Genomic DNA, 15,233 nt, shown 5'->3' with positions numbered 1-15,233 from the left:
TGGTACAGATGAACCAGTTTGCAGGGCAGAAATTGAGACACAGATGTAGAGAACAAACGTATGGACACCAAGGGGGAAAGCAGTGGTGGGTGGGGGTGGGGGTGTGATGAATTGGCAGATTGGGATTGACATGTATACACTGATGTGGATAAAATTGATGACTAATAAGAACCTGCTGTATAAAAAAATAAATAAAATAAAATTCAATAATTCAAAAAAAAAAAAAAGGAAACCATGAACAAGACAAAAAGACAACCCTTAGAATGGGAGAAAATATTTGCAAATGAAACAACAGACAAAGGGTTAATCTCCAAAATATACAAACAGCTCATGGAGCTCAATATCAAAAAAACAAACAATCCAATTAAAAAATGGGTGGAAGACCTAAACAGACCAATTTCACCAAGGAAGACATACAGATGGCCAAGAAGCACATGAAAAGATGCTCAACATCACTAATTTTTAGAGAAATGCAAATCAAAACTACAATGAGGTATCACCTCACACTGGTCAGAATGGCCATTATCAAAAAATCTAGAAACAATAAATGCTGGAGAGGGTGTGGTGAAAAGGGAACCCTCCTGCACTGTTGGTATAAATTGGGAATATAAATTGAACAACCACTATGGAGAACAGTATGGAGGTTCCTTAGAAAACTAAAAATAGAACTACCATATGACCCAGCAATCCCACTACCGGGCATATACCCTGAGAAAACCATAATTCAAAAAGAGTCATGTACCACAGTGTTCATTGCAGCACTATTTACAATAGCCAGGACATGGAAGCAACCTAAATGTCCATCGACAGACGAATGAATAAAGAAGATGTGGCACATATTTACAATGGAATATCACTCAGCCATAAAAATAAATGAAATTGAGTTATTTGTAGTGAGGTGGATGCACCTAGAGACTGTTATTCAGAGTGAAGTAAGTCAGAAAGAGAAAAACAAATACCGTATGCTAACACATGTATATGGAATCTAAAAAAAAAAAAAAAAATGGTACTGATGAACCTAGTTGCAGGGCAGGAATAAAGATGTAGACATAGAGAATGGACTTGAGGACATGGGGTGGGAGGGGGAAGGTGGGGCGAAATGAGAGTAGCATCAACATATATACACTACCTAATGTAAAATAGTTAGCTAGTGGGAAGCAGCTGTATAGCACAGGGAGATCAGCTTGGTGCTTTGAGATGACCTAGAGGGGTGGGAAAGGAAGGATGGGAGGGAGGCTCAAGAGGGAGGAGATATGGGGACATATGTATTGTGAAGCAATTATACTCCAGTAAAGATCTATTTAAAAAAAAACAACTACAGGTCATATATTTTTGTGGACACATTCCCATTTATTGAGTTCCTATTATATCCCAGGTACTTTGCAGACATTTTCTCATTTAATCCCCATAACAACACTGTGAGATAGGTTTTATCACTATCTTCATTTTACATATAGGAAACACAGGATTAAAATCAATGCAGTGTTGATAGTGAAGTAGAATTTGGAGTCAAACTTACCTCAGTTTAAATCTCGGCCCATGACTTTGGCATTTCCTACCCATAGTGGGCCTCAACTTACTAATTCTATCTTTTATAGAATGATTCTTAAAATATTAGAATTAGAAGTTATGTTATAATTACCTAACAAACATTTTTTAATATCTGCTAACAGCAAGTCATGGACACCAAATGCCCGACTTGTAATGTTTGGGAATAGTTGACTCAAATGTGTTTTATTCACCAGGTTGTTTGGCATCATGAAGACCTAGCTTGAATCTACTCTGCACCATGGCATTAAGCTAGAACCAAGTTTTCAGGAGCTAGGAATCCCTAATTGATTAGGTGGCTTTCTCTTTGTTTCCTAAAAAATCCCCCCCCCACCATCTCCCTACAAAATATAGGTGTTTTGTATTCTATCTGCCCCCACCTAAAGATAAATGAAGGGAAACCTGAGGAAATGTATTTATATTATAGTTATCTTCATATTCACCATTTCTAACGTTCTTGTTTTCTTCCTGAAGATCCAAGTTCCCATCTAGTAGAATCTTTTAATGCAGGTCTTTTTTGGCAATAAATTCTCTCTGTTTCCCTTTGTCTGAAGATGTTTTTGTTTCATCTTCATTTCTTAAATGCTTTAATTGAGAAACAATTTTACTTCAGTAAAATACACAAATCTTAATGTACAGCTTAATGAAATTTTATGTATGTATACACCCATGTAACTATCACCCCAATAAAGATATAAACATTTCTGCCACCCAGAAAGTTCCCCAGTGCCCCTTTGTAGTCAGTTTCCTTCCCCATCCCCCAGACCTTGGCAATCACTAACCTGTTCTCAGTTGCTATCATTTTGCCTTTTCCAAAATGTCATCTAAATAGACTCATACGATATGTACTCTTTGGAGTCTGGCTTCTTTCACTTAGCACAATGCACTTAAGATTGATCCAAGTCATTGCCTGTATCCACAGTCCATTCCTTTTCGTTGCTGCGTAGTATTCCATTGTATGGATATACTACAGCTTGTTTATCCATTTACCCCTAAAGATACCTGGGTTGTTTCTGGCAATTTTGGATAGAGCTGCTATAAAAGTAGGGTGCAAGTTTTTGTGTGAATATGACTTTCATTCATCCAGAGTAAATCCCTAGGAAGAGGATTACTGAATTATAAGGTCAGTATATGTTTAATACTGTAAGGAACTGCCAAATTGTTTTTCAAAGTGCTATACCATTTTACATTTCCACAACAGTGCATGAGTTTCAGTTGCTTTGCAACCTCTTAGCACTTGGTATTGTTGGTTTCATTTTATTTTAGCCATTCTAATAGGTGGTATCTCTATTGTGGTTTTAATTTGTATTTCTCTAATCACTGACAATGTTGAGCATCTTTTTATGTGATTATTTGCCATCTGTATGTCATCTTTGGTGAAAGATTTTCAAATCTTTAACCACCCCCCCTTTTTTTTTAAACTGGGTTGTTTGTTTCCTTATTGCTGAGTTTTGGAAAGTTAGTTATATACTCTGGCTACAAGTCCTTGATTCGATATGTGTTCTGCAAATACTTTCTCTCAGTCTGTAGCTAGTCTTTTTATTTTCTTAAGTGTCTTTCAAAGAGAGGAAGGTTTTAATTGTGATACCAATTTATCATTGTTTGCTTTCTGGTTAGTGCTTTCGTGTCATATCTAAGAAATCTGACTAATCCAAGGTCACAAAAATTTTTTTTCCTAGGTTTTATTCTAGAACTTTTACAGTTTTACGTCAAACATTCAGGTCTATGGTACATTTTGAGTTTATTTTTATATGTTGTTCAAGGAACAATGTTCTTTTTTTTTTTTTTTTTTTTGCATATGAATGTCCAACTGTTCCAGCACCATTCTTCAACTCCCTGACTCGATTTGCTCCATTGGTTCTCTACGAACAGTTTATTTCATCTTTATTACGTCTTTCAAAAATTGTATTTCATACTTGCATTGGCCAAGAGCTGAGTTTTGAAATTTAGTAATAAAATACTCAAATGACTTAGGAAGGAAGCAAAGGAGGGAGGGAAGGAAATAAAAAGCAAAACAAACAGGAAGTCAATTGAAAATCCCTGGGCTGCTGGCCCTGGCCTGCTTCCTGGCTGAGGGAGCACCGGTCTCACACAGAGCCCAGGCTTCAGGAAAGGTCTGAGCCTGGGGTCCCTGCCGGGGAAGGCATAGTTCGGTGCCTGCCTCAGGACCACGGGCCAGGACAGCCCGAGGAGGGCTGCATAAGGCTCTCTTAGGGCAGATGGTGTCCAGGGAGAAAAGAAAGCACTGAATGGAGGCTAGATGTTATGGAACGAATCTCCCTTCTTTCAATTATATTCAGGTTTTGAGTCATTGTTTTTAGTGTAAAATGCCAAGAGCCCCCAAATCTGAATAGGTAATCTCTTGTTCCTGCTGAGTCTCAGATTAGTAAACGTGAACAGGGCCAGTGTAGATTTGGCAGCCTAGTCAAAACTATGGACAGAAAGGTTTCCTCCTCCTCCTCTTCCTCCTTCTATCTGGAAGGCAAGGTAAAGGTACAATTAGTCAACCACCCAAATAACTCTTTTAGCTTCAGCTACCAAATGTTGTGTGGTCATGCTTGGTGGTTGGCTACAAGATGCAGGGATGTGGCACATCTGAACTATTACTGGGGCTGTAAAGTGGTTAGTGAGCCCCCGGCCAGGATTACATTCACTGTTGCAGGAGAGGGTCTGTTTTCTGTTGCTTTCTTGCTATCTTTGTGTTCTAGAAGAGGCAGCAATACGTGAGATGAATCTGTCTTGTGCACTTTCACGTTGTTGTCTTAAAGTTAAAATCACAGAAGGTGCTGGTATGATGAGATATTTGTATGTTTCTAATGTATTGGTCACGTGCATCAGCATTCTTAATATAATCGAATTCACACATTCTACTGTGCTCAGCTCAGGTGCAACAATGTCCTCAGTCAATCACTTGATCTAGTTGCTTTATGCAGACCTAGCTTCAGGTTGAATTAGTACCACACCCACCACTTGGAAATTTGAAAACCGACAGGTTCAGTGAAGATGACCTACAGTCGGCTCTCCTGTATCTGCGGATGCAGAACCTGCAAATACAGAGGACCTGACTGTAACACTTTATATATGAAACTTGAGCATCCACAAATTTTGGTATTTGTGGGGGTCCTGGAACTAGTCCCCCATGAATACCAGTGGACGACTGTATATGAGAAACTGATATCACTATGATGTAATTATTTTTGCATATATGCCTCTGAGATATTCTCTGTAAGGCAGTGACCACAATTTTTTTTTCTATTTTAATCCCAAGAACCCATTAACTTGCCCTGTTTATCATACATGTTAATAAAGATTTGTTAATTGAAAAAAAAAGAAACTGAAATAATGGCTAAAGCAATTCAGTAAACTGCTAATTTTAAATGTTTTCATAGGACTTTACTCATACCATTTTTTTTTAAAGATTTAATTTTTTATTTTTGGCTGCGTTGGGTCTTAGTTTCTGTGCACAGGCTTTCTCTAGTTGTGGCAAGCAGGGGCTACTCTTCATTGTGGTGCACGGGCTTCTCATCACGGTGGCTTCTCTTGTTGCGGAGCACGGGGTCTAGGTGCGCGGGCTCAGTAGTTGTGGCTCGCAGGCTCTAGAGCACAGGCTCAGTGGTTGTGGTGCACAGGCTTAGTTGCTCTGCGGCATGTGGGATCTTCCTGGAACAAGGATCGAACCTGTAACCCCTGCATTGGCAAGCGGATTCTTATCTACTGTGCCACCAGCAAACTCCTACTCATATCATATTGTACTTAGCCATATTCATGCCTGTTCCTCCAGGTACCGTGAGCCTCTTGGGCACTAGTTCTGTCTAGTTCATCCAGACATCATCAATACATCTCATTCATCCTTGCATTTAGAAAAGTGGCTAATTCAGAACAAGTGCTCACTAAAATATTTGTTGACTTCGATTGAAAATTACTTAATTCACTGAAGACATAGAAGGCATTTTATCATATTTGCAGATATTGCAGAGCCTGAAGTATTGACGCTGTTGATTTCGATGACACAAACAGGCTGGAATTCAACCTGCCCTCAGCAATTTGGAATGTTGGGCCACTAAAACCACAAAGAAATTAACAGGAGTACAGGCAAAGACCCATGTAAAAGTTATTTTCAACTGGGTTTTCATAAATATAAGATGGATATCTGGCTTGGTAGTGGCTGCTTAAGTGAAAAAGATCTAGCAGTTTTCAGTGGCCATGAACTCAATACCAGTGTGATGTGGCAGATTACAATGATAATGCAATTTAAATGACAAGTAATAAAAGCTTAGGGCGCCTTTAAGGAAGTAGTACATCCATTGTACTTCCTACTGGTCAAGCCACGTAGAGAATGAAACATGCAATTTCCAGTACTACATTCTAAGGGGGAAAATTGGCAATTAGAACATGTCCTGTAAGATGGAAACAGATGAGGGTTAACCCATGATAGGTACATGGCTCTGAATAATTTATGACTCACTGAATTTAACGAGTGAGAGGTGCCCTGTCATTTGCAATGTAACTGAGAAAATTTTTCTTTGTGGGCTCAGATTGAGCTGTCTCTAAGAGCTGATTTTTGCTCTTGGAAGACATGTGGGTATAATCTAGTAGAACTCTCTTAGAAGCAGTGAGGGTCATGGGGTTGAAGAAGCAAAGCCCACTGAAGGTCATACTTCCTGGTACTTATCTACCTGGAGTCTTTAAAACGCAGCCTTTAGGGACTTCCCCGGAGGTCCAGTGGTAAAGACTGCGCTCCCAATGCAGGGGGCACAAGTTCGATCCCTGGTCAGGGGACTAAGATCCCGCATGCTGCATGTACAGAGCGGCCTAAATAAATTAAATTAAATTAAATTAAATACAGCCTTTAGGCACTATTTCCTCCTTCCTGCCTCATAGCCCAAGGGTTAAATGCATAATCTCTGGGGTCAGACATGTGTAGGTTCGAATCCTGGGCCTGCCTCTAACAGACTATATTAACTTGGGGAAGTTCTTAATATCACTGAGCATTAGTGTCTTAATCTGTAAAATGGGAATTAAAACCATCTACTGCATAAAAACAAACTTATGGTTACCAGGAGGGAAAACGGGGTAAAAGGGAGGGATAAACTGGGAGATTGGGATTGACATATACACACTACTATATAAAAAATAGATAACTAATAAGGACTTGCTGTATAGCACAGGGAACTCTTCTCAACACTGTAATGGCCTATATGGGAAAAGAATCTAAAAAAGAGTGGATATATGTATATGCATAACTGATTCACTTTGCTGTACAGCAGAAACTAACACAAATTTGTAAATCAACTATACTCCAATAAAAATTTTTTAAAAACCTATCTACTGCATAGATTAAATGAGATAATGTAAGTAAAGGTCTCACAAGTTATCTGGTATATAGTAAGCCTCAAAAATGAAATTTATTATTGTTGCTTATAGCACTTATAATTATATACCATATAATTTTATGTGTCTAGGTACTATAACACTTAGAATTATTTAAAAATACCCCTTTAACATTCCTCCTCAAATTTCTCCAGTTCTGCATTGTTGATGTTTATTAGGAGATTGAATAACAAATTGTAGAAAAATTAAATTGCTAGTCAAGTGGAATATTTACAGTTAACATATGGTACTGGATTTAGCTTAGGAATCTGATCTTAGAAATTTAATTTGATTTTTTTTTTTTTTTTTTTTTTTTACATTACATTATCCTAGAAGCAAAGTGGGCCAACTGCCCATAATATCTGGGCAACAAAACCAAGTTCAATGAAAATTTATTCACTCCTGGACCTTTGTATATTTGAGTTAGTTAATTCGAATTAACTTGCACAGTATCCTCATAGGCATGAATTGAATTAGTTCAAGGCTTTTTTCCAAAGGAACCAAACCTCATAATTAATTTTATTTGGTCATTATCTAGAATATGATGGTTTTTAAATGTTGGGTCACAGACATTTCTAATGTATAGAAATTCCATTTGGGAATTCAGAAACCTATCTGTTTGTTCCTTTTAATATTGGTGTGTCCTAGCCGATGGCTCTTTAGATAATATTATTGCTCAGTACTTTTCCTTCTTAAAAAGTGTCTGGATTTCAGACCAGCTAAAATCAGGAAAACATGAGGAAGAGAAGTCAAAGTTGTCCCCCAGTGAGAACAGCAAGAAGATGGAATTGAAGCTGAGTAAAGAAACAGGCGGAGGGGAGAAAACAAATAAAAAGACGAAAGACTGTTCCTTCGGTGCAATCTGGGATTCAGTGTCAGCTGTGAACTCCGAGAAGACTCAGAACGGAGTGAGCAGCTTAGGCTGCCTGTTTCATGGCTCTGGAGGAGAGGAAAAGGAACGCTACCAGTTCCAAGGCGCCCAACAAACACAAATTCTAGCCTGGGAGCACGTGAAGAACTCCTTGTCCCTAAGAAAAATTTCCACAAAGACCCTTTATATTCAACAAAGGAATGACTAAGCCCCAGGCCCTGGAAAGGTTGGTGGGCGGCACTCACCTGAGCGGTGCCCTGAAGGAAATGGTGCGTGGAGCCCAAGGTGGTTAGGTTTTGTTTCATCACTTCAGAAATAAGAGAAAAAGGATTCCTTCTGTAAGAGAGCATTTAACCCACTGCTAAAGCGCACATTCATTCCATCCCCTCGCTGTGCTCCCGTCACACACAAAACCTCTCTGTACCAGTGATGTCCGTGGAGCTTCTGCTTGTGACTGACTTCGGCTGGAGAGAGCGCCAGAGGAGAGGGGAGAGATGACGATTGTGGCATCTTTGCCCCAGCTGATGCCTTAGCCCAGCCTGGGGGCGGGGTTGGGGGAGGAGTGGTAACTAGAAACTTAGAGAATGTTTCCAAAACAATTTTGGCCAAGGAATGAGTGCCAGGTACTGACAGAATTATTGTGTTGACAGAATTTGTAAGATTCTGAGTGAGGGTAGAAGCCAGAAGCCGGAAGCATAGAAAGGACTCTGGATGTAATCAGATCTGCTTAAGGGCCCAGTGACCAAGCGTTGCAGGGAATTAGAGAAAGGGCCTTTCTCCCCTCCTCTGCATAAACCACACCCACACCCCAAGAATATAGCACTTTTGGCATGAACACTGACTTTCTCACCTCAGACAGTGGCGCCTGGCAGTGGTAGGCAAATCAAATGGCAGCAAGGCAAAGACATGGGTAAGTGCAGCCAACAGAAGGCCGTGGTGGACGCCATGTGGTAACTGTGTCTGACAGACGGGTCTGTAGGCAAATGTGAAGCACATCTTCACGGGGGGGGGGGGTCTCCAAAATAAATAGGGACAGTTTGAGAGAGGGAATGCTAAGTTACTGTTTGAGAAGATGGAGTGCTGCCACAGGAACTTCCACGGACTGGTGAGGCCAGATTAGATCAGGTTTACTTTCAAATAATGCAACAGCAGTCAAATATCCCATATAGCTCTGCCACCACTGCAAAAAATAAAGGAAAAAAATAGAAGAGGGGGAAGGCACCTCAAATGTACTCATGAAGTTAATGTAAGATTGACTCTCTTCATGCTGAATGATATAAAAATGCAAATACCATTGTTTACAAAAGCCCCCGAGGCAATTGCCTATCATTTTTAGTTTTGAAAAGTAAAGAAGGATTAATGATACAAAGTTGTACCCAGACAATACAAATTACAAATGGAAGCATTGCCATAATTTGCTTTATGAAGGGCCCAGCTACCATGAGGTTGCAACCACAGTTTAGATCCTAACACCTAATCTCCATCTTCCCTTCCCTGCTTCTCATCTTCTGCATCTCTGAAAGGCTCAGACAGGACCTTCTGTGCCAATGTTAGCTAGTCACAATTAAGTGCCAGAAAATTAATATGGAGTTTAAATTGGGGTGGCCGCTTCACAAAGATAAAACAAGAGAACATCAAACTCATCAGAACATCTGGGAATGCTTAGCTGAAGGATGGATTTTCATAAAGTTTTATTACTAAATGCAAGGTCTGCACCTTTATTCTTCAACTTGAAGCCTCAATTAATTGGAATCGGTAGACCGTTCAGATGAAATAATATTTCTGGTTAATCAATCATTTCTTTTAAAAAGTCAGTACTTCATCAGTATCTTTCCTAATCCTTTACAAGTCAACTGCTCTGCTTGAAGAGGGCCAATTCCATTCCAACATTACTGATGTTATGTTGATTATTACAGACCTTGCAATGCCTCTGCTTCATAATTCTGAACTATCACCTCCCATCTTTCCAGTACCAAACATACTGTTTTCATTCATTCATCAATCCGTTTGATAAATATCAACTGAATGCCTACTATGTGCCAAGTGTTCTTCTAGAGGCTGCGGGCATAACAGAGAACAAAACAGACAAAAATCTCTTCTTCCATGGAGATTAAATTTTAATACAATGTTATATGTATAAGGAATAGGAGGTTGGGTTGACTTAACTGATACACGGACATACCCTTGTAGTTGATTTTTGATTAATCACTGAGGTCAGCTAGCTTTATGTTATTTGACGTTTTCTCAGGAAGTTCATATTTCTAATCTATTTAAATCATGGTTTCAGGGAATTGAGTTCTGGCTAGTGAAGGTATTTTCCACTGTATTCTCTTGACTGAGTACAATGACATAGAAAAACCATATATAGTAGAAAGAATGTTGAATCTCTAAATTCTTTTAAACCTAGAACTTTTTAAACTTCCTCAGCTTAATTTATCCCCTCTCCTGAGAAAAAAAAAAAAAAAAGGAAAACAACTCAACTTTTTGTCAGTGCTAAACAGAAGACAGACCATCATTACCAATCATTCCAACCCTTCTGCGATCTTAGTCCTGTCACAAGAAACATCCTGTAATTTCCCCCCTTCACAATCAGAACTGAATCCAAGAAGATCCGTGTAGAACTGGATGCTAATAATAGTCCACTCCCACTGACAACAGAAAGGCTGAAGGCTTCACAAACCTTTTCAGAGAACAGTTTGATGTAATTTTGAAGTCACAAATGGTTCTGTTTCTCTACACAGGCATTTTTCAGAGCACTGAGCTCAGTTAGAAATCCTAAAACTAAAGAGAGCCAGTGAAACTTGAAGCTCGTTCAGGAAAGAGCAGCCGAAATGACTGAAAGCTTGGGAGAGCCTCCTAGTGAGGAACCTGTTAGAGGAAACGAATTTATTTCTATGACTTAGCTGAGTAAGAAAGAGAGGGCTTGGAATTCAAAGGTGCATGGTAGTGAGTCACTACAACAATAGATCTAAGTGCTTGTTAAGAGAGCTATAGCTACAGTAATACTACCTTGAGTGCTTTATACATATTATCTTTTTTAAGCCTTTCAGTAACTCAGGAGGCAGATGTTACTGCTATTATTCCCATTGCACAGTTGAGGAAAACTGAGGCTTAAGTAACTTGCACACAGCCACAAAGCTAGTAATGGAAGAGCTGGAAATTGAACACAAGCTGCCTCCAGAGCCCCAGCTCTTCATCAGTACACCACACTGCCTTACGAGCGGAAACATTCAGTTGTCTGAAAGGATGTGAAAAAAACGAGGCCATGTAAACAAATGAGATTTTGATACTTATCACTCCAGAGACTGTAAATGGAAATGGAATGTCTTATTGGGATGGAGGGAGTTCAGGTCTGCCTGAAAACCAAATGCTAAGTTAAAATGGCTTTGAGGTCTCTTTCTTTCTCGTCATGATTGAAAAGATGGTTTTTACTCATTATACCATTTGAAAAACAGTTGACATAGAGAAAATTAACATTCTGATTAAATAACATATCTGATATATTGGGAGTGTTAATTACCCAATTAGAGAGGAGAGTGAACTTTTTCCCAATTAAGGAAATGTGGAATACTTGTAACTGCTGTACTCTAAAATTATAATAGGTAAGTGTTCATGTCTTGGTGATTCCGTATCTGTAAAAAGGTGGGCAGAATATACCTATAAAAACTTCTCTGGTTTGTCTGGGGGTGGAATTCCTAAATATATTTTGCTTTAATGCCTCATAGAAAAGCCCCTCAAGGAAATCGACATTAAACCTTTCAAGAAATCTAAGATGACAATGTGCTCATGTTTCCTAAAATATGCTCTGTGGAACACTAATTATAGGTGACGCACTCAAAAATGGATTCCATGGTCAAAGTAAAGATTCACTGGCACAGATTAAAGGTTCACAGTATCATATTCAAGGCTCTGAGCAGTTTAGCAATAAAGACACCAATTTAACTTGGTTTAACCAACATTCCCCAAATGTATTGCCTACAGAACCATTTAAATTTTTTCAACACCTATAAACCTCCCATTGAACCAGTGTTTAACTGAACATACTACAGTAGATTGTTTAAAACTCACACTCTTGTGATTTTCACTACTTGAAATTACATGGTACTTTTGTTACTTGCATTTTCCACTTAGTCATCTTAGAATGTACATCCCGTGAGGACAGGGATTCGTTTGTCTACAGATCCCTCACTGGTAAATATTCTTATGTTACAATACCTTTTGCTTCCCTAGGCATCCTGATGACTGTGGAATCTCTGATAATGACTCCTAGGAAAATGAGGACCCCAGAGCCCACTCCATGCTGTGGCAGGCAGTGAGGACATTGTGTGAATAGAACAGATGTGGTTCCTGCTGAGGCAGAGCTAATATTTTCATGAGGGAAATGGACTGTCAGATAACTCAACAAGCAATGAGAGAGAGTATTTTACATTGTAAAATTTTAAATTACTAAATTAAGTCCATCTCAATCTCATGTATGTTTTAGTCGGTATAACTTGTCCCTTGCATGCTTACCCCGTGGACACCTGCAAGAGGCAGGTATGGGGCAGTGTTGTGCTGGAAAACAACCAGCTGGGGGAGAAGGGATTGGATTTATAGCATCTGCAGATTTCCATGATGTGAATACTCCCACCATGTCAGATTTCAAGTTACCAAGGTGATGTCAAGACACTTCCTGAAAATTTAACCATCTACTCTCATGAGCTGGTGCCCGAAGCTCCAGCATATCAATAATTCTAGGTTTCAAGGCAAATTCAGCAGCATTTTTCTCATCATAGACTTTTGGATTTCACAAGCTAAAAGAAAAAATTTTTGAAAATTAGAGAAAAACTAACTTTCCAAAATTTTTCCTCTGTCCTTCATTCATTCACTCATTCATTCTTTCCTTCCTTCCTCCCTTCCTTCTCCAAGTAAGGATGCTAAAAAACAAATGACCTTCTACAATCACCATCATTTCATAAAATAAAGCGTATTTTAATAACAAAAAAGTGAGAATGACATAACTTCAGAATTTTAAAATATCCTGTAAATTTAATGAATCTTGCTCTATGAAAATTTTACTACCTTACTTATTTTTCTAATTTTGTTACAAACTAGGGAGATTTTGGTGTATCCATTAGGATTTTTTTTTACTACAAGTGACAGAAAACCTGGCAGTGACTTAATAGCTCAGGGTCATTTTCTGACAAATCAAGCGGTCTAGAAATAAATGGTTGCTGGCAGTAGTTCAACTGTGCTGTGATGCTATTAGATACCTACTGTTTCCTTAGCTCTCCTTTCCACCATCTTCAAATTGTAGACTCTTTTCATGTCTCTAACCTCATAGTCATCAGATGGCTGCTGTACTTCCAAGACGGTAAAGTGAAAAGGGCAAAAGGCCTTGTGGTTTGAATTGTGTCCTCCAAAAAGTGTGATGAAGTCCTAACACCAGGTATCTGTGGATATGACCATATTTGGAAATAGGGCCTTTGAAGATGTAATTAATTAAGAGAGACATACTGAATTAGGGTGGTCCCAATCCAATAACTGGTGACCTTGTAAGAAGAGAAAACAGAGACAGACTCAGAAAGGAAATGCAAAGAATACATGGAAAGAAGGTGCCCACGTGAAGACGAAGGCAGAGGAAGCTACAAACCAAGGAATGGCAATCATCAGAGATGATAAAAAGACAAGGAAGAATTCTTCCTTAGAGCCTTGATTTCAGACTGATAACCTCCAGAGCGGTGCGGGAATACGTATATGTTGTTTTAAGCTGCCCAGTTTGTGGCATTTTATTATAGTAGCTCTAGGAAACTTATGACAAACATCATCACAAAACCTTATCTTAGGTGGGGTCCAGATTTCCTTTTACATTCCATTGGCCAGATGTGGGTCAGATGTCTAAACTTAGAACAATCAATGGCCAAGGAGAAGGGGATTTCCATGACTGGTTTGGATCTAGTTCATCCTTGGGCCTGGGGTAGGGACAATTCTCCCTGCGACCAAGGGATCTCTACCCACCATCTAAACACACTGGAAGAAGGGGAAATGGCCTAGGGGAGGCAATGGGCAGCAAATGTGAAGATGGGCTGTTTTGTTGCTCTGCAGCTGGCATGTTAGCAGTGCTGCCTTAATTAATGGGGCACATTCACATTCTACAGAAGCCCTCAGAAATTTAGGTAAAGGAGGGGGGAGTCAAGATGGTGGAGTAGGAAGACCCTGAACTCACATCCTCCCAAGAGCAAACCAAAATTACAACCTCTTACAGAGCAACTGTCTATGAGAACAACTTGAAGACTAGTAGAAAAGATTTTCCACAGCTAAACATATAAAGAAGGAGCCACAACAAGATGAGTAGGAGGGGCAGAGACATGATCTAGTCAGGACCCATGCCCTCAGGTCATTGGCCCACAAATAGGAGGAAAATCATGATTGTAGAAGTTCTCCCCAAGGACCAAGGGACCCAAGTGCCACATTGGGCAACTCAGCCCAGGAATCTGGCACTGGGAAGATAAGCCCCCAGAAAGCTGGGCTTTGAAAACAAACTGAGCTTACTTTGGAAGAACTACAGGACTATAGGAAACTTCACTCTTAGATAGTGTATGCAAAATCTTACATGCTCTGAGTCCCAGCACAGAGGTAGTAGTTTGAAAGGCACCTGGATCAGACCTTGCTGATCTTGGCGAGCATCTTGGAGAGGCAGGCAGCAGCTGGGCCTTCTCCTGGAGACTGAGACTCTGGCAGCAGCCATTTTTGACCTCTTGTTCTTCCATGCTGACACCAGTGTTGGCAAGGACCATTTTGGAATCCTTCCGCTAGCCTACTAGCGCTAAGGACTTGCCCTGCTCACCAGCAGGCCTGCAGCAGCCACACACTGTCAAGCCACACAGTAAGCCACCTAGGGAACCAGCCCATCCACTAGCAAACCCACAGTAGCTGTGTGTAGCCAGGCCACACAGCCAGGGAGGCCAGCAATCAGCGCCGCCACAATAGAAGGGCACACGCAGCCTGCAAAAGGGATACCCATGGAGCATCTAGCTCCATTGGACAAGGGGAGTGTGCTGCTGGGCCCAATAGGACCTCTCCTACATAAGGCCCCTTCTTCGAGATCAAGGGATGAAACGGACCTACCTAATACACAGAAATAAAATAAGAGACTAGGCAAAATGGGGAGATAGAGGAATACGTTTCAAACAAAGGAATAAGACAAAACCTCAGAAAAAGGACTAGGTGAAATGGAGACAAGAAATCTACCCAATATATTAAGGGTAATGATCATAAAGATGCTCACCATTTTCAGGAGAAGAATGGATGAACACAGTAAAAACTTCAAAGAAGAGTTAGAAAATATAAAAAAGAACAAATCAGAGCTGAAGAATACAATAACTAAAACAAAACAAAAAAACTAGAGGGAATCAAAGTAGATTAGATTATACAGAAGAATGGATCAGTGATCTGGAAGACAGAG

The 15,233-nt window shown here is 39.8% G+C and overlaps 1 protein-coding gene across 4 annotated transcripts in view; it reads left to right on the top strand.

Moving 5' to 3' along the window:
* PCED1B (PC-esterase domain containing 1B) overlaps positions 1-15,233 on the top strand; it is a 148,954-nt gene that overhangs the window by 86,090 nt on the left and 47,631 nt on the right. The gene's annotated exons all lie outside the window — the stretch shown is intronic.

Source organism: Balaenoptera physalus (genome assembly GCF_965194825.1).
Source record: "Balaenoptera physalus genome assembly, chromosome: 13".
NCBI lineage: Eukaryota > Metazoa > Chordata > Mammalia > Artiodactyla > Balaenopteridae > Balaenoptera > Balaenoptera physalus.
The sequence above is the reverse complement of the archived record's forward strand: the minus strand, read 5'-3'. Positions and strand labels throughout refer to the sequence as shown.